The sequence below is a fragment of the Octopus sinensis genome, linkage group LG10 (assembly GCF_006345805.1).
Source record: "Octopus sinensis linkage group LG10, ASM634580v1, whole genome shotgun sequence".
Classification (NCBI taxonomy): Eukaryota; Metazoa; Mollusca; class Cephalopoda; order Octopoda; family Octopodidae; genus Octopus; species Octopus sinensis.
The window spans coordinates 50,552,834-50,574,421 of record NC_043006.1 but is presented as its reverse complement, the minus strand read 5'-3'; positions in this window follow the sequence as shown (position 1 = coordinate 50,574,421).

Genomic DNA, 21,588 nt, shown 5'->3' with positions numbered 1-21,588 from the left:
GATCTAAACGATTAGGTACGCTAGGTAAGTGCTGTAACGGATTACTGGATCTCCAAGGTTATATCCGAGACGGTAGTTATGGAGCCATTGCAGCGGATATATAATTGTTAAAGAGGACGGCAAACATTAAGGCAAGGCAAATATCTCAAATCATATACAATATTATTATAGGATGAAATTCAAAATCTTACAACCGTTTCTGGTATAACCCCGAGTATGTGATATTCCATCACCAGAGACATATAGGGGAAAAATAGGGAAAATGAGAACATAGAGGAAGGGAGTAAAAGTATAAGGAGATGGAATGAAAGAAGAAAAAAGAAGAATAAAAGTTCATAGTTCAATTTACCGAAGTTATAGAAACCAGAGCATGAAATCCTGTGGGTTAAAATTATGATATAGTAGATATCCCAAAGAAATAGACGCGAACATATCAACGTTCGATGTTTAACAATTATATATATATATATAACGAGCTTCTTTCAGTTTCCGTCTACCAAATCCACTCACCAGGCTTTGGTCGGCTCGAGGCTATAGTAGAAGATACTTGCCCAGGGTGTCACGCAGTGGGACTGAACCCGGAACCATATGGTTGGGAAGCAAGTCTCTTAACAAACAGCCACTCCTAATGACATTTTATTCATGAATGTTTCGAATGTGTCAATTTCTAGCGAGTGTCAACTATTTTCACACGACATTCACTGCCATTCAATGCCTAAATTTGTTTCCCGATTCACATATCGAAGTTGGAAAATGTATAATATAATTCAATGATATGTCATTTTGGAGCCGTAGAATTATTATTATTTAATTCACTCAACAAGTGGTATGAATATTTAAGTGCATTAGTTTTATTTGAGTGAACCGCATGTAACTCCTTTGGATTATACTTTTCACACCTAGATGCCGTTTGAAATGTAAAGTTTATGAATTATGAAGTCTAGGAATCCATTCTACACACCTGCTACTTTCTAACCCTCTTGTGGCTAAAACAAATATAACAAGCATTTTTCATTCGCCTACACGAGCGCGCTCGCACAAACACACACAAACACTCACAGCACCATGGTAACATGTTAAATAGAGAATGACAAATGCATTTTATAAGATAAAAGTTTAGCTTATTCAATTTCATTGAAGTAAACATAGAATTATTAACGCTGCAAAGCTTTGAAGCCTCGCCAGTTGCAATAACAAGTTCTCTTCTAACATCAATTCTAATTTTAAGGCAGCGAGTTGGTAGAATCACGAGCACGCAAGGTAAAATATTTAGCGGTATTTTGTCTGTCTTTACGTTCTGATTTCAAACTCCTCCGAGGTCAAATTTTCCTTTCATCCCTTCGGGGTCCATAAAATATGGACCAGTTGAGCACTGGGATCGATGCAACCGATGTACCCCCTACTCCGGAATTACTGGCCTTTTGCCAAAATTTGAAATCAATATTAATTATAACATCGGGTAAATAGACTGGCCGAATCAAGAATAAGTGGTAAAAATGTTTTGTGATATTCAATTGCAGCTGTTCTGAGTTCAATTCCTGTTGAGATCCACTTTGTCTGTCATCTATACGAGAGCGATGAAAATTATCACGTAATTATACTGAGGTCGATATAATCGATAACGCATTTCCTCAAAATTCGAGGTTCTGTGCTTATGATAAACAGCAATAGTCCTTTCAACATCACTTGTGCATTTCTTTATGACTTGGTACAATATAAAGTCGTAGGTTTTGCAAGAGTAATTAATCTTAGAATGTGTGATACAGTTTTATTTTGACATTCATATTCGTAAAGACATATCTGAATGCTTTTATACGGAATATGTGATACACTCTTCCGAAATCAAAGGGAACACGTTATTACTTAATGTAATCGTATTCAATTTGTTCGTTGAATAAGGATGGAATATGACATTTTTATGTGTCACATATTTTGTTCTCTGCAGCTTCAAATCAGCTGATCTTTATGATGAAGGATTTTCTTGATTAACATATTCTGCTAATCGATCAACAAATGCTTGCATGACAAAATACAGAATTCCTGCTAACTATAGTTTTAACTATGTTATGTTTTTATTGGTAAAAAAAAATGACTTGGGTAGTTGCGAATTTGAGTTTATTACAACGCCATTCTTTTTATGTTTATCCGAAGGAACATGCCTTGCTAAATCACAATTTATATAAAGATTTGCTACTCTGAGCTTATTTCTTTTCTTTTTTTTAATAGCAATAGGCGCAGGAATGGGTGTGTGGTAAGTAGCTTGCTTACCAACCAAATGGTTCTGGGTTCATTCCCACTGCGTGGTACCTTTGGCAAGTGTCTTCTACTATAGCCTCGGGCCGACTAAAGCCTTGTGAGTGGATTTGGTAGACGGAAACTGAAAGAATCCCGTTATACTCTCTTTCTCTTTTCTCTTTTACTTGTTTCAGTCATTTGACTGCGGCCATGCTGGAGCACCACCTTTTAGTCGAGCAAATCGACCCCGGGACTTATTCTTTGTAAGCCCAGTACTTATTCTATCGGTCTCTTTTGCCGAACCGCTAACACCAGCATCGGTTGTCAAGCAATGCTAGGGGGACAAACACAGACACACAAACACACACATATATATATATATATATATACACATATATACGACGGGCTTCTTTTCAGTTTCCGTCTACCAAATCCACTCACAAGGCATTGGTCGGCCCGGGGCTATAGCAGAAGACACTTGCCCAAGATGCCACGCAGTGGGACTGAACCCGGAACCATGTGGTTGGTTAGCAAGCTACTTACCACACAGCCACTCCTGCGTCTATATATATATATATATATATATATATATATATATATATATATGTGTGTGTGTGTGTGTGTGTGGTGTGTGTGTGTGTATGTTTGTGTGTCTGTGTTTGTTCTCCAACGTCGCTTGACAATCGATGGTGGTGTGTTTACGTCCCCGTAACTAAGCGGTTCGGCAAAAAGAGACCGATAAAATAAGTACTAGGCTTCCAAAGAATAAGTCCTGGGGTCGATTTGCTCGACTAAAGACGGCACTCCAGCATGGCTGCAGTCAAATGACTGAAACAAGTAAAGGAGTAAAAGATCCCACGATGTAGTTTATCAAAATGCTTGAAATAACAGCAAAATATCTCCCCTCCGCCATACACACATTTACGCCTGGCCGATCTAAAACCTTTCAATTAAGACATTGGATTAAAGATGTTCAAAAATATTAGATAACCTACTATCTTTAGGATACCGTGTTAACGCTAACAACAATTTATTAATAAACACCTGCAACCATTGTTACCAGTAACGGCAGTTCGTCAGTCTTTCAATCCTGGATTCAATCATTACAATATATTATTTATAATTATCAAAATATTTCGAGTTTAAATTAATTTTAAGCAATACTGAAATTTTACACTGAATTAATGAACGAAAATAATATTTAAACATATTAACATGCACATGTAATTATTTCTTGAATAATTTGCTAAGAATATGTAATTCGTAGCGTTGTAGGAGATATAGAACGTATTCGACATGAAATTATCAATGATGCAATAAATTTATTAAGTAAAATTAAGTGGAATTACACGTTATTGGCTCTTTACAATTTGTACCACTTGCTCTAATGGACTGCATTGGTAAATTACTTAACCAAGTCATTTCATTCCAAAATTATAATGCCTCCGCGATATGCTTTTTTCGGAGATTTTGCGTTCATAATACAACATGAATAGGGCATGCAAACTTAATTTAACTTTTCCCTAATTTAAATTTTCAAATAAAATTAAAACGAAGATTATAGATAATTTTTTTTTCAAGTAAAAGCAACACAGCCCAAATTAAAACATACATATTAGCGTGCCGGCCTAAAAAGTAGTAGAACCCGATATTGTTAGACTAATATGACAGCCTTGATAATTATTAATTAATTAGTTATTTAGTTAATTAATTAAGCTATTAATTAATTAAAAAGTTTTGGCGAAACATAATCAAAACTTGGTATATAAAAAATCACAAAATTGTGAATCATTGATATATTCGCAACATATGATGTGCAGGATGCAGAAGTCTGGGTTTCATCTATATGTTATCAAACATATGAAACTTTGAGAAAAATGTTTATATTATTTATGGCTGATGGTTTTCTTGTGTTAAGAGCAACATTATATATTTCGTCAAAGTTCTCAATGGCAACGCATGAAGCCAAGGCAAGTATTAGTAGATACAATTCTAAGAAAACCGTAACAGTAAATGACGTGAAAAAAAATTAGTGTGGTTTTGAAAGTGTTTATATCAAACTCCGAGATGTTAAAAGTGAGGGAGATAGGTTAGTAGCTAAAAGAGTTATCTGACGTTGGGCATTGAAACAATTTTGTCCCAGAAGGAATAAAATTCGTGGTTCGCAAGTTGTTAGGAGGGTGGGATATTGAAACAAAACAAAATCCTCAGATATTTGTCTAAGAGGTAGAGAAATGCCCAAGCCGAGTGATCACTGTATTCGTATGGATGAGGGAGATTTCCATTAATGTGCAGGATTCAAAAGTTAGCCCTAATCGTTAGCAAAGAGAGTACCTACATAGTCACTACCTTATAATATAGTAGTTTCACCATCGTCAAGCTATGTCCTCTCCTTTCCAGAGAGAGAGAGAGAGAACTTACGTAAATAATGTAGTCCTGTAAATAACCTTTGCGTCTGATAAAAAAATTGGATGCCTCGGTTGGAAAGCAACTGATCATAGGCGTACCTGATGAGGATTGAACAACAAAAAAATAATTACTGCAGTAACTCATACATGAATGGCCCAGTGGTTAGGGCAGCGGACTCGCGGTTGGAGGATCGCAGTTTCGATTCCCAGACCGAGCGTAGTGTGTGTTTATTGAGTGAAAACACCTAAAGCTCCACAAGGCTCCGGCAGGGGGTGGTGGCGACCCTTGTTGTACTCTTTCGTCCCAACTTTCTCTCACTTTCTTCCTGTTTCTTGACTAACGCTGCGATGGACTAGCGTCTCGTCCAGTTGCGGAACACATACGCCACAGAAACCGAGAAACCGGGCCCATGAGCCTGGCTAGGCTTGAAAAGGGCGCATAAATAAATAAATAAATAAATAAATTCATACACACGTATGTATACACACTTATGCATGAATAAATTCACGCATACATGTATACACATGTATGTATGAATAAATTCATACATGCACATATATACGCATACAAAAATAGATACATTTACGCGTGCATATACAAACGTACAAGTGTCTCTTTTACAAGAAACCAGTTACAGAGTTCTGGCGCTTTCGTCGCTTTCCTTCTAAAACAACAATAAAAAAGGTCGTTGGTACATATTTTCTTCCTCTAGGTATGGGGCGCTTCCGTCGGTCATATCGACCATGTATCTGAACATGTAAATGCAGACCCCTTTTACCTTTTATCTTTTACTCGCTTCGGTCATTAGACTACGGCCACGCTGTAGCTTTAAAGGTTTTAATCGAAAAAATCGACCAATGTATATATATAATACATTTTCAAGTGTGGTACTATCGGTTTATATTACCGATCCACAAAGTTACGCGGACGTAAACAAATGAACACCGGTTGTCAAGGGGTGGAGAGACAGACACGACCCCTCCACACACACGAAGGCGTGGCTGGGTGCTTAGAAGCTTGCGTCCCAACCACATAGTTTCGGGTTCAGTCCAACTGTGTGGCACCTTGGACGAGTGTCTTCTACTATAGCCTCGGGACAACCAAAGCCTGATGAGTAGATTTGTTAGCCGGAAACTGAAAGGAGTCCGTCTTATATATATATATATATATATATATATATATATATATATATATATGTGTGTGTGTGTGTATGTGTGCATATATATATATATATATGTGTGTATATATTGTCCTCCCACCATCACTTCACAACTAATGTTGGTGTGTTTGCATCCCCGTAACTTCGCGGTTCGGCAAAGGAGACCGATGGGATAAGTCGTAGGCTTAAAAGAGTAAGTCCTGGGGTCGATTTGTCCGACTAAAGGCGGTGTTCCAGCATGGCCGCAGTCAAATCACTGAAACAAGTAAAAACAAAAAAAAGTAAAAGAATATACGTTACGGGTTTTCAGTTTCTGCCTGACGAATCCACTCATAAGATTTTGACGTGTTTTATATAATCACACATACATACATGTTGAAATTCCAATGAAGGGGCCCTGGATCTAGGTTAGAAACCGGTTCTTTCTCTATTGGCAAGAAATCTTGAAATAAACTGAATAATGACATGCATGCATACATACATACAAATCTGCACATACATACATGCATACATACATACATACATACATACATACATGCATACATGCATACATACATACATACATACATACATACATACATGCATGCATGCATACATACATACATAAATACATACATACATACATACATACATACATACATACATACATACATACATACATGCATGCATGCATACATACATACATAAATACATACATACATACATACATACATACATACATACATACAAAAATACCCTGTTGTTGATGTTGAAATTCCAATGAAGTAGCCTTGAATCTAGGTTAGAAACCAGTTCTTTCTCTATTGGCAAGAAATCTTGAAATAAACTGAAGAATGCCATACATACATATATACATACATGGTGGCTACCCCTCGTTATCGAGTATGGCCATTGCACGAAACTTAATCAATGTTGTTATCGTGCAATGCCTATGCAAGAAGATTTTTTTAAAGTGAGGAAAGGCTGTGCTCTGAGTCAATCCCACTCACTAAGCAACAGCAGCCATAATCCGAAAAGAAGAACAAGTCAACATCATCGGTAACCACTGAGCCGCAGGTTTTATGTCGGAGTTATCCCAATTACCTGAGTTACCTTCTCCTAGAAGGATGTCCTAACAAAGGCTAGGAGTCCTTCACTCCCAATGGTTTAACCGCGCGATCGGGTATTCAGTCCGATTATTTCTATGTCCCCGCGCATGGTACAGCCTTAAGACATTTATTGGATGGCCGTTGACTCTCAAGAGTTCCTCCGCCCTTTGACGGGTTTTGTTTTTAATCCCGCAGGGTGTCCAATAAACACCCTCCTCACCAAGCAAGCTTGGTGGTGTTGCCGGTTTAGTCGCCGACGACCCGACCATGCAACAGGTTGTACTGGGTTACATGTTACCAGTAGCACTCGAAAGTAACCTGACATAAACATACATACATACGTACATACTTGGTTGTAGAGGTAATTGGATTAGCATCTTATTGTTTGCCATGTTAGGTAAAATTCCTTTTAGGTTTTCCCTTTTCCCTTATGGAGTCTACATTTTCCATTGTCACACAGGATGTCGGAAACAAATATAAATTACTTATCGTTACATTTTCCGTGGAATGAATAAGTTTGTATTTACCATACATAAATGATATACATAGAAACAGACAAGCATCCACATATACGTCTGTCTGTCTGTTTGCCTGTCTGTCTGCCTACCTGTTAGTGTGAGCATGTGTGTGTATATATATGGGGGGGGGGATGTACGTCTGTGTGCGTGGAGCGGCTGCTGTTGCTACCAACACGATCCAGCAAAAACCAGGAGACGAAACGCAAGCACCATGAGATTTTGGTAAGAAAACCATCAACTTCCAGGACTGATATCGCGAAGGATTAATAAAAGTTATTTCAATCTAATATCTTTCTATTTCAGTATGATTAATTTTCTTTAAAGTGATTGGAATCAGTAGCGTATTTGGATAAGCATGTAAATATTCTCTTGCTTTTATCCATGAAAAATTTCTGAAACCATTTTCTCATATATATCTATACATACACACGCATATATGTATCTACATATTTACGAATATATGTATGTATATACATATAATTTATTTCTTAAATCACAGGCAGTGTCTTGTCCAAATCTCTTTCTATAAATGTAAAATGTTTCTATCGTCTGCTTCAACTGTATAAATGTGTAAATTGTCTGCTTCTACTTGTAAAATGTATCTATCGTCTGCTTCAACTGTATAAACTTAACCAGATTGTTAACGAGCTCACTGAGTATCAGATCCCTTGCAACTGAGATTATAAAACATTGTTCTTTCTCGCTCATTATTCACAGTCAAGCCTAGCTCATCATTGAAAGTGTAGCGGGTGTAAAATGAGGGAACGTAGAAACTATTTCAGTTTAAGTGGGTTGTAACTTAACAGTGGCAAATGCAGCATATAGCTACATCATTACCTTGAAGACTTAGGTCAGGCAATAAACTTAGGTGAGTCCATGACAGCAAAAAAAAAAAGTTTGTTTGAAGATTTGCCAGTAAATATATTCTGCAAAAGGAAGAAACGTTTCTCCCTGTCTGCATCTTTTTACAATGAGATTATCGCCCGATTCTATATGTGGTCATTAAATAACGTGGCTCCAAGGAAAATAACAAGAAGTAGAGAATGTGTTCTTATAAATGACCCAGTTGGGCAGCTTATGTGGTTGTGTGTAGATGGTAGTTCGAAAGAATGAATGTGAGTATCTCTAGCCATCATGAGATGAGTAGCAGTCTCGGTTGTTCAAACCAACCGATTGTCATTAGCGTCTTGTGTGATGTATGTCAATGTATGGTTCCCTCTTGTCTCTCATTAATCTCTCCATCTTTCTCTGTTACTGCGTCACTGTCTATGTGCCATTCGCTCTTGTCCTTATATCACCAAAGTTATATATTAGTAATCAATCGCATATTGTCTGATTACTTCCTAACATTTGATTTATCAGCTTTTTTTTCCAGCATCAGTTAAGGAAATTGATGTAAAGTTGTTGTGTGTCGTTGGTTACTTTTGTTTTGTATTTTTTATGGCGTCATCACTCAATTTGAAAGTTCCAATTTTCCTTTCCGAAAACTTAAATTTTTTTTTTTGAAAAGAAAACTATCCGTGTTCAGATTGAGGCATAAACTTCCTACTCACCTTACCATTTAAATTTTAAAACTTCTGCTGCCTACCCCCATTCCAACCAACCATTAAATTCAAACAGATTATAGTGTAAATAATGTAACAAAAGTAAAAAAAAAATGTATACAAAGTGAGACGTTTGCAACAAATGATGTTTTTCAGTCAAAATGTTGACTTCAGTTTTGGCAATAAATGAACGAAGCCAAAACAAAAAGACTTGGCTATTTCCGACATCCGGTAAGCAAAGCAACAACAATAGCAAAGCAATTGCTTCAAAATCAACCAGAAAATTGGCAAGATTCAGTAAGTTTAAGAAAGAAAATGAAATGAATAAAATGACCCTTGTATGTTTTTATTCTCCAGAGCTTTCGATATTCATTGAATATTTCAGTATGTATTTATCGCAACAATTGCTGTTATGAACTCTGTAGGCTCTATTTAATATATTGAGTTCTCTGATAAATTGGTTCATTTCTTTCCAATGCTATTTCAATTAACACGAAATATATTCTTATCGTAGTGTTTACTTTGATTTTTGTAATTCTATTCTTATCCTACAGCGTTTGTTTAATCGCTTTTTAAATTTGAATAAACTGTCTCTTTTCGAACAAATGTTGATGGAGTGCCAAGTAGAATTATGAGGATTTTCTATTATTTTTCTCGCATTCAATCATGTTTTCCAAAGCTGACAAAATTGCTCAAAATATTGGTGCTGTATAAAAAGAAGTTGTTATTACGGAAAGAAATGGTTTTCACGCTTCGAAGTGGAGAAATTCGAACTCAGCGACTTACCGCGTTGAGGCCGACATGTTTAGTTCAATGAGAAACAATTGAACAAGGTTCCATACCAATCCACAAGGGAATTGGCCCGGCAGATGGTATACCCTCAAGATACCATCTCCTGTCACCTTCAGTCTATGGGTAGGGTCCAAATACTTGGTGCATGGGTGCCACACACTCTGAACAGAAAACAAAGTCTAACGCTCCTCTGTCACCTATAGTTTACTCCTGGTTACTCGTAAATAAAATTCTTTACCGCGTCATTTCTGGCAATGAAAGGCAGGTGGAGCGTTGGCAAGAATTCATGAACACTGAAAGAGAATATAGATTTCTTAAAATTGTTGATGAAAAGGTCGGTCCTCTCCAACAAGCCTGCGAGACTTTTTGTTCAAAACGTAGTTAGATGAGGATTAAAGTTTTAAAAAAAGAAACCGAACGATTTTATCTGACAACCCAACAGAAGCATTTTTGAGATATTTAACATTTATGAAGGTTAACTTGAAGTCTCTCTTGTTTTCTGGGCAAATGCATCATTGTTACCAACATTTTTGCGTAATAGAAAGATTGTCCTTCCAAATACACATTCAAGTATTGTTTCATTGATATATTTCGAACGTTTATAAGAAACTATTGATTTAAACATTCTGGAATTATATTTACGAGTAGTTGTATTATTATTATTATTATTATTTTGGAAATGAAATATAAAAGCCGGACTAGACTACTTCATGCGCAACTCCATTGTCTTCCGAGACAGAAAGGATGCCAATACAATACAATACAATTATTATTATTATTATTATTATTATTATTATCATTATTATTATTATTATTATTAATAATAATAATAATAATAATAATAATAATAATAATAATAATAATAATAATAATAATAATAATATTGATATTATTGAGTGAGAAAGACACTGAGGTAAAAATATACAAAGCCAAGTATACCCATCATGACTAACCGTCCGGTAAAAGTATACCAGGCACATGCATCATAACCATATGTGCGTGACATAGTGATCTCATATCAAGATAAACAGCACATGACCTTGCAGGTGGAGCCCACTCAAAAGATCCCTGAATAAGGGTTGTTTAAGGTGAATTATTCAGACCCCAAAGAATCCCTATCAACACATGGCTATCATACTCCCCCAATACTTCTGCTCGTGATCACAGATGCACATATCGTCAGCCACTAAGGGACATGCTTAACTGGTTATGATCAAACAGCTTTCAAGCAAATCTGTGGTATTGAGCAGAATATTTGCTGTAGCTCATCTTTTATACCATGACAAAACAATGTACATGATAACACTTCCAATCACTTTAGATCACAAACCATGAGAGCTACAGCCTGGTACTCCATCAATATCATCATCATCATTATTATTATTATTATTATTATTATTATTATTATTATTATTATTATTATTACTGACGGATCCGTTTATCGACCGAGTCTGTAGTTATGATTGCCCCGCCGCCCTCTTTCAATCACTCACCAAGGTAGTTTTCCTTTGCCTGGTGGTTGTGACGAAAAAGGTTGTTTAGTGGACATGGTTGAAAGGTATGAGGACAGACACATTCCTCTTTGGTAGAGCTCCCATTGACTTCCCCTAACTTCACTTGAAAAGGAAATTGAGAATGGAGAGGGAAGTGCTGTCCTCAATCAGTTTATTGAAAAGTGGGTGAAAGTTGCGAAAATGGCGAGAGTAGATGGTACCTCTCTAAGTGTAAACCTGTGAGTCGGAGAGAAGGAATTGGAGAGGGTACTTGCTCTTGGCGTTCCGGAAAATCTCGGACAGTGGAGATCCTCGATTATCCCTTGAGATCATCCTGTATCAGGAGGGCTACATTTCTATCCGTTTTATTAGAAACCTTTGTATACCATGTATGTGTTTCTTCCTGTCCATTTCATACTGTGTATACTTGACCTTTTTTCTATCATTTCATTAAATGTAAACCCCCAATACTTTATGTTTATCTTTGTATTGTCCCCCCCCCCATCCTTCGCCATGGTAGCAAATAAAATGTTTACCATACGTTGACGAGAGGCAAAAACCTCGAAACTATAGTCCGTATGTATCACTTAGGTTTTCGAGAGGGGATGACCTCCCTTTGCAAATATCAGAAGGGCACTGAAATTGTGTCTAAAGCCAGCTGGAGACGACGATCTCCTGGGGCCAAAAAGCTTCAGTAACACCCGCCCCCAGTGGCTAGCCACATTCAGATGGCTAGTACACTTTACGTTGTCGAGCGGTTACTGTTTACATCTCATTCGGAGATTTATTAATTATTATTATTATTATTATTATTCAAATTTTGTGTTTTCCGTACACCTAGGGCAGAAAAGCTCATTCACAGGTAAAATATGTATTTAAAATAAATAAATAAGTAAATTCATGAATGGATGTTGTTTTCACAGCGATAAAGCTCTTCTCAGTACATGAGTCGTTTTTTGCACTTCATGTAGGGATGGTAAGCCTGGTATCAAATAGGTTTCAGTACCTTTTTTTTTATCATTCCTAGAGATCCTACAATCACTGGTACTGTAGTCGCCTTGAGATGCCACATTTTTTTCAATTTCTATTAGCAAGTCTTTATATTTACTGATCTTGTCAAATTCTTTTGTTGCTATACGGTGATCTCAAGGAATACTTATGTCAATTAATAAACACACCTTTTTTGTCTGATCTTTTATAATAACATCCGGTTTATTAGCCATCATCATCATCATCATCATCATCATCATCATCATCATCATTATTATTATTATTATTATTATTATTATTATTATTATTATTATTATTATTATTATTAAGGCGGCGAGCTGGTAGAATCGTTACCGCACCAGGCAAAATGCTTACCGGCATTTCGTCCGTCTCTATATTCTGGGTTCAAATTCCGCCGAAGTCATATTTGCCTTTCATTCTTTCAGGGTCGATAAAATAAGTACCAGTGGAGTACTGAAGTCGATGTAATCGACTCATTGCCATCCTCGAAATGGCTGTCCATGCTTCTAATTTCATTGTTATAACATTTTTGTTTCCTATATAGTTTTGCAGAGAATAAACAATGTATATTTTATTTATTGAATTGAAAATGAAGTCACTGTATTAAAGTGAATAAAAAATTGTACATCTTATAAATGGAAATTGGAGTCAGGACCCTATATTAAATTGAATAAAATTGTATGTTTTGTGTGTTGAAATTGGAGTCAAGTCACTATATTGAAGAAACATTCAATCATTTTCATATCGTGACCCTTCATTATAATCTGAATATGCAATTTTCTGCTATGGTAACGCCTCGAAAATTTTCATGGTTTAATATTAATATCACGAAAAGCGACGAGCTGGCAGAAACGTTAGCACGCCGGGCAAAATGCTTTGCGGTATTTCGTCTGCTGCTACGTTCTGAGTTCAAATTCCGCCGAGGTCGACTTTGCCTTACATCCTTTCGGGGTCGATAAATTAATTACCAGTTGCGCACTGGGGTCGATGTAATCGACTTAATCCGTTTGTCTGTCCTTGTTTGTCCCCTCTATGTTTAGCCCCTTGTGGGTAGTAAAGAAATAGGTATTTCATCTGTTTTTCCCTCCTGAGTTCAAATATCGCCGAGGTCGACTTTGCCTTTCATCCTTTCGGGGTCGATGAATTAAATACCAGTTGCAAACTGGGGTCGATGCAATAGAATTTCCCCCTTCTCAAAATTTTCGGGACTTGTGCCTAGAGTAGAAAAGAATCGTTAGCCGCCGGTCAAAATACTTATCGGCATTTCATCCGTCTTTAGGTTCGGAGTTGAGATTCCACCAATGTCGCTATAGCCTTTGATCCTTTTCGCGACCAATTAAATAAGTAGCAGTTGGACGTTGGAATCGATGCAATAGACTTGCCCCACTCCCTCAACATTGCTGTCCTGGTACCAAACTTTGAGACCAATATTACTGACGCTGGATTAGAATTCCACACTGCTGATTTAACATTTAATGGAACACCTATATTGGCCCCATATCTACAATGGACTTGTTAATTTACTGCCAGAAAGTAACGGTATATATTTCATTCGCTCTAAAATCAAATTGTCTGCTCCTTTCAACACTGGAAGGAGCATCTACTAGGACTTCGATTTCTGCTACATTTATCGTTTATCTTCATATACACCACCTCTTAAAATAGTCACGGCACTTAAACGGAAGATATGTACACTTTCGCTTATGGCAGTATAGTATCGGTTCAAAGGCGGCAAGCTGGCAGAATCGTTAGCACGCCGGGCGAAATGCTTTGCGATATGTCGTCTGCCGTTACGTTCTGAGTTCAAATTCCGCCGAGGTCGACTTTGCCTTTCATCCTTTCGGGGTCGATAAATTAATTACCAGTTACGCACTGGGGTCGATATAATTTACTTAATCCGTTTGCCTGTCCTTGTTTGTCCTCTCTGTGTTTAGCCCCTTGTGGGTAGTAAAGAAATACGTATTTCGTCTGCCGCTACGTTCTGAGTTCAAATTCCACTGAGGTTGACTTTGCTTTCATCCTTTCGGGGTTGATTAAATAAGTACCAGTTACGCACTGGGGTCGACATAATCGACTTAATCAGTTTGTCTGCCCTTGTTTGTCCTCTCTGCGTTTAGCTCCTTGTAGGTAGTAAAGAGATAAAAATAGGTATTTCGTCTGCCGCTACGTTCTGAGTTCAAATTCCACTGAGGTTGACTTTGCTTTCATCCTTTCGGGGTTGATTAAATAAGTACCAGTTACGCACTGGGGTCGATGTAATCGACTTAATCCGTTTATCTGCCCTTGTTTGTCCTCTCTATGTTTAGCCCCTTATGGGTAGTAAAGAAATAGATATTTCGCACGTCTTAACGTTCCGAGTTCAAATTCGAAATTCGGCTTTTTCCTTCATTCGTTTGGGTTCATTGAAATAAGTACCAGTAGAGTCACTGGGGTCGATGTAATCAACTATCCCCTTCCTCTAAGATTTCAGGCCTTGTGCTTATTGTAGAAAGGAATATTATGTAATGGTTTAAAGGGGAAACAACGTTTTGCTCCTTTTTTACCCCTTCATATTTTTCTCTCGCTTTTTTTAATTGATTAATTTTTTTTTCCTCGCAGAGTGATGGTTTTTTTGCACGGTACGCAACACTATTACATCCGATTACTGCACTATCGGAACACGAAAGATGAAGTGGTTCATACAGAAAAGAGAGGCAAGATAGAATGTGGTAGAGAGGTAGAAAAAAGTAGTTGGGAGTATGAGAAGTATGCCTGTTACTGGAAGAGATGGCAGAAGCAATTAGAAATTCTGCTAAGAGATAAAATATGAGACAGCATAATTCCGTGTAAACAGTGTACAAATAAATAATATACTTTTAACATATATATGCTGAACTTTTAATATTTCATATATAATTATACATATTTCAATGCATGCTCACGTAAATGGATGTATATGTGTTCTAGTCTATTTATCTGTCCTTTTTAAAATCAATCCCTTCTCTTTCAAATAAACTATTTATCATTCTTTTCTCATATACTGAAACGTGCGCATGAGATTATTCATATATGATAAATGACTGAATTTATGTATTTCTGTTTATCAGTGTCTCTACATGTATATATGTTCTAGTACTGGTTTTAATTATTTGAAATCTTCCTGAGAGAAAGGAGCTGGTTTCTTACAAAGACAAAGCTCCATCGTTGGAATCTAGATAACAAACACAAATTCGTATTTTAAACTTGAGAAGAATCTTGCATATTTTTACTGTTTCACTTACTGATTAAGTAGTTGTATTTTTTCTTGAAAACCCTAACTTGCCTAGGTTGACATTTAGGCATTTCCTCACAAAATCAAGTGTGGCAATTATTATTGGAACAGATATGCATTTATAACCTCGATAGAGAAGTTGGAGGTTTCGAAGCAGTTGTCTGTAGTTATTTATTTTCTATATTATTTTCGAAGAGACATTCACTTCAGCAGATCAGTTGACCGCTGTGACGGTGTATACATTTTATGTACAATCATAATGACTTGTAGGTATGTGTGCATGTAATTGTGCGAATATGTGTGGATGTTTGAGCCTACGAATGTATATGCACAAACACACACACACACACACACACACATACACGCAAGAAACCGCGATACCCAGAACAGCCATGGAGTAAAGTTGCAGTTTCAAATCTATTACATGTACTTGATAAAATATTGTAAGCTGATTATTTCTCAGAAGATTAATCTTATCTTAGGGGATGACATTTTCCCCTATACTCACATCTATACACTTATTTCGGTATTTATCCTCTTATTTCATTCCCAAAGGTAAGATTATCAAACTTAAAAATGCTTTGTTTACATTTGATCTCGTGCATGTAAACTCCAGTTATATTATGCTTGTGTTTGAGTACATTCACACACACACACACATACACACATACGCGCACACACACACACACACACACACACACACACACATACATATATGTGTTGTTGTTTGTTCCTTCTCAATTCATGCCTGGCTCATAGAGCCGGTTTCCCGGTTTCCTTGGCGTATAGGTTCCCCACCTGGACGGGACGTCGGCCCGTCGCAGGTGAGCTGCAAATTGCGGGAGGAAAGAGTGAGAGAAAGTTGTGGTGAAAGAGTCAGCAGAAGTTCGCCATTACCTTCTGCCGGAGCCGCGTGGAGCTTAGGTGTTTCGCTCATAAACACACACATCGCCCGGTCTGAGATTCGAATTCGCGATCCCTCGATCGTGAATCCGTTGCTCTTAACACTAGGCCATGTGCCTCCATATATATATATATATATAATATATATATATATATATATATATATATATATGTATGTATGTATGTATGTATGTATGTATGTATGTATGTATGTATGTATGTATGTATGTATGTGTGTGTGTGTATGTGTTGTACTCAATATACATTCCAAATTATAATTTTTGGACAGCGAAGAGTGTAAACAGCGAAGAAATCAACACTAAAATATTTACTACAAACTAAATCTAACACATTACCGAAACAACTATGGAAGGTCTTAATAATAGTAGTACACACTTTATAAAAGAAAACGAAAACAAACTTAAGACTACATGATATAAGATCTCAATTTTATGCTTTAGGTGGTCAATAAGTTGCTAACATCTGTTTAAAAAGATATTGGAAATCAATGGAATGGCTAACTGCGAAAAAAAAAAGAAAAGAAAAATCTTTACTTCAAAGACTTGAGAAATAGTAAGCCCAAAGGACTACTGACACCTCAACTGTAAACTCCAGCTTACAATAGTCTTTAATAGCAGAAGATCGTAGAAGAATAAGAAGACATTACAAAAGGAATGCTGACCAAGGCTCGTATGACTCCGGGAATTTCTGTTCAACGAACTGTAAAAGGAGTCAGAAAGGCCTGGGTATTGTGTAGGTTGATATACAGAAGAACTCTTTCGATTTTTTCTTCATACGTGGATCTTGGAAATTTCAGACGTGACTAAAATAGTACCAGTAGGGAGCAGGTGCATTATGCACGGCACAAGTGAATAGCAAAGACAAAAGAATGTAATATAACAATTATTTAAAATCTTCATGAGAGAAGGAATGTTTGATAGTAACTTTTTTCTTCTCTTTTTCTGTCACAAGATAACATCTTTAATCATCACTTTTTAAATTAGACGAGACTCAGATACAAATACTACGGGAAAATTGCCAAACAACATTTGTATATGACTGATTTAAAGTTGCCCGCTACAGATTATCAACAACTAAAAACAGCAACAAACAAAATATAGAGATTTTCTAAAGAAATTGATATGAGACTCGATTTTTAAAATGCAACACCCATGAACTGGGAAAAATTAATTAAGAAGACTGATATCGGCATTTTAGCGCAAACAAAGAAATAGAAATGACAGAATCTAATCAGAAAAAAATTAATGAAGTTCACTAATGATGTGATTTTGCTGTCAATAAAGAAGCCGAGATAACAGAATTATACTTAAACACTGACTCGCATGTGCATATATATCTATAAAAAAAATAAAAATAAAACTGGTTACAAAAGAATTATATGAATGCATTAGATTAATACTTAAAGTAGAGTTATATCCCTACAAAATATTAGGTAACAGGCATCAATACTCTAGCTGTCCCATTAAGAAGTTATTATAATTTTCTCAACTGGACGTTAACTGAATTAGCAAAACTTGATGGGGGGAATACTTAATAATTAAATTTAGAATACGTTGAGAAATCTGACGTAGATTATATTAACCAGAAATACAAAGAAGTACGAACTTTAAGCAACAAGAAAAATATAAAATATCCACTATAACTGTAACTAACGACCGAAGAACTAATTCAAATAACTATAAAACACGAACAGAAAATTAAAAAGGCGGGGTCTGTTTTCAGGGAGCCAACAGTTAGAAAATCTTGTTTCAAATTACTGGGAATTATGAGGAGGAAAAAAGGGATATCAGAAGTAGTGGCAAGAATAAAACGGAACTAAAAATGTGTTTCTACTGTACGAGGTCTGATCATAGGTATCCGGCCTGTTGCCATAGTAACAAAGCTAAAGCACGCCGAGTAAAGCCGCTAGGCACAAATTGACCTTGGACTATATTGTACATGCGCACTAAGTCTTGACGTTCTCGCTCACTTCCGCTGATTCCAGTAATGCTAGGAAGGAAGGTGTGCAGCGTGTGATCGTCACATTGAACATAAAGTTGTCATGGTGATACTTGCTCAGAGGCCTCCGCAAAATTGCAGAAAGTGTATGGAGAGAAGTGTATAAGTTGCACACAAGTGTAAGAGTGGTTCAGACGTTTCCAAGATGGCCTTTCTGGGAGACCCACTACCAGCAGAAATGAGATAACATTGCAGATGTGCGTGCAGCTGTGAAAAGAAATCAACAAAACAAAATCTGTGAGTTATCAGAGGATGTGCAGATTAGTTACGGTTCAGTTCAGTCCATTACCATTGAAGATTTGGGTATGAGACACGTGTCTACTAGGTTTGTGCCAGAACTGTTTTCAGCTGACTAAAAAGACACTCCTTGATTGTTTCGAGAACAACGAAAACTTTTTGAAAACATGGCGTAGGGCCCTCAGCAAGATTTTGGCCAAATTTGATGCACTTTCTCTGCTCAACTTTCTCTATCGTGGTCAATGCGACGATCACACACTACACACCTTCATTCGAAGCACTGTTGTAAACAGGAAGTAAGATAGAATGTTAAAACTTAGTGCACATGCACAACAGATTTTACAGTCAATCTATGCTAAGCTTCGTTACTATGGCAACAGTCCGGATACCTCTTGATCAGACCACTTATGTCATTTCGTGAAGTCTACCTGAACCCCTCTGTTTATGTACCTATGCATGAGCTCTTTTTTCGTCCTATCCATGACTGCACATGTATTGATATTTTCATGGGGTACAGGATTTTTACCAGTATTAGAAACAAGGGATATGATGTCGGATTACGAATTGCAGTCACCGGCCTCATCACAGTCCGATCAACAATGCACAGTGCTCGGAAATATTAACCTGATTGCCAGTAATTATACATTCCTCTGCGGAATATATTGAGCAACCGCTACGACTACCACTTGAGTAGCTCTATGGGCTTACAGGAGCGGATAGGCTTACGTAAGATACACAGATAATCAACCACGAACTTATACGCTGGCATGCGATAATGAGTAAGCGCTTTGCACAGTGGAGGGGAGCGATGTAACTAAAGAAAGTGGTTGCAGTTTGGGACGATAAGATGGAGATATTTGTTCATGTGCATTCGAGAGGCCTTGCTGAATACATTTACATGAATATCTCCGTATGCGCGTGTGTATGTGTGTGTGTGTGGGGGGGGGGGGGGGGCAAACGCGAGGTTGTTTGTGTGTTTTATTAGTTTTAAATCAACCGTCAATTATACAAACATAGTGGTAATTACTACAATTGTTAATATAAGTATACTTAATTGCTAACGGCAGTGTATTTAGTTAATGTAAAACGATTGCTGCAATTTCCAAACACATATTTATAATCCATTTCCCCATTCCAAAATAGGAAATTGGTTAGCAGTATCATAGGTGATAATTCTCAGTGTTAAGTCCTCTAGGATAATTCTCAGTGTTAAGTCCATTTCAAATATTTTGCGAAATGAGAAACAATTAATTTATATACATAAGGTATATATATAACTAGCAGTATCGCCGGCGTTGCTCAGGTTTGTAAGGGAAATAACTATAAAGCATTTTTAGAGAGTTATAGCCAAAAAATAGCAAAAAAATGGAAAAAAATGATGGTAAATTTTTTTGAGAGTGTGAAAAAAGGTGGAGTTGCGTCCCCTAGACAGTTTGCGGTTTGTGTTTCTGATTCTCGACCCCATGTCGAATTTATCGATTTTTTTCAGAACTGGGGGAACTTTTCAAAATTTTCGCTACGTTAGTTTTGAATTATGACATTGGGGTATGTGTGTGTCAAGTTTCATCAGAATCGGTTGAAAGCCGTGGTGAGGGTGAGGGTACAAGCAAACAGACACACAGAAACACGCACAGACAAACTGCCGTTTATATAGAGAGAGATATATATGTTATATGATATATGCATAGCATATATATTATGTATATAATTTATGTATATAAATTATTGTTTCTCATATACTCGTGTACACACACACATATATACCAAGTTGAGTACTGGTGTCATTGAAATCGACTACTCTCCTACAAAAATTTCGGGTCAAGTGCCAATAATAGAAAGAATTATTCTTTTCTACTCAAGGCACAAGACCCGAATTTTTTGGGTAAGGGGCCAGTCGATTAGATCGACTCCAGTACGCAACTGGTACTTAATTTATCGACCCCGAAAGGATGAAAGGCAAAGTCGACCTGCGCGGAATTTGAACTCCGAAGGTAGCGGCAGATGAAAACCGCTAAGCATTTCGCCCGGCGTGCTAACGTTTCTGCCATCTCGCTTACATGATTATGGTCTGTCATGGTCGCTTGACTGGCATTGTGGGGTTGTTATTGTTGAGGTGGTTGGTACTGGAGGTGTCCTGTTTCGAAGACTATGTGGTCGTCCCATTCTTTCTCTTTTCCCTCCTTTCCGTTGTATACGTTGGGAATGGTTATGAGTGTGTATGTGTGTATGTGTATCTGCCAACTTGAACGAAAATGTGAAGCCTCGAGCTATTGTGCCCTGTTTTACTTTCCCTTACTACATTATATTCTTGCTTAAGCAACTCCATTTATGTAAATAATTTGCATAATAAAGACACATATTGAGTATTTAACACTATTCTTTGGAGTTTTTGTTAAATACTTAGGAGATGTTTTAATAAAATTATATTATTTTTCAACCACCGAATTTGCAAACCAAGCATTTAACTGACCGAAATGAGTGTATATTGTTTTATGAAGCATAAAGTGCCATATATGCGTTCCGTATTTTATTAATGATATAAATGACCACACACACACATGCAAATTTTATCAAAATCGGTTCACATGCACAATGCAAATTGCGTCGTATTCGCCCACATAGAACGATCCTTTTTCACACTGAAAACGAGTTTATAATGACTCACAATTTACCGTGCAAGCAACTACTTTTCCGCAATATTCAGAACATTGCTTCACTGAATGTTCTTATAATAACTATTCCTTACATTGTTAAAGTTATGACTTCCAAATTCAATTGAAAGATATCCATTGCTTTTCAGTGCGTAATACTATCCCTTCGGTTAGTCCTTTCACCTTACAATATCATTTTCTTCCAGTTGCATATTGAACACATTCTGTTGCATTTCTAGTCACTACAAATTATTAATATCCATTAATATTATATTTCTT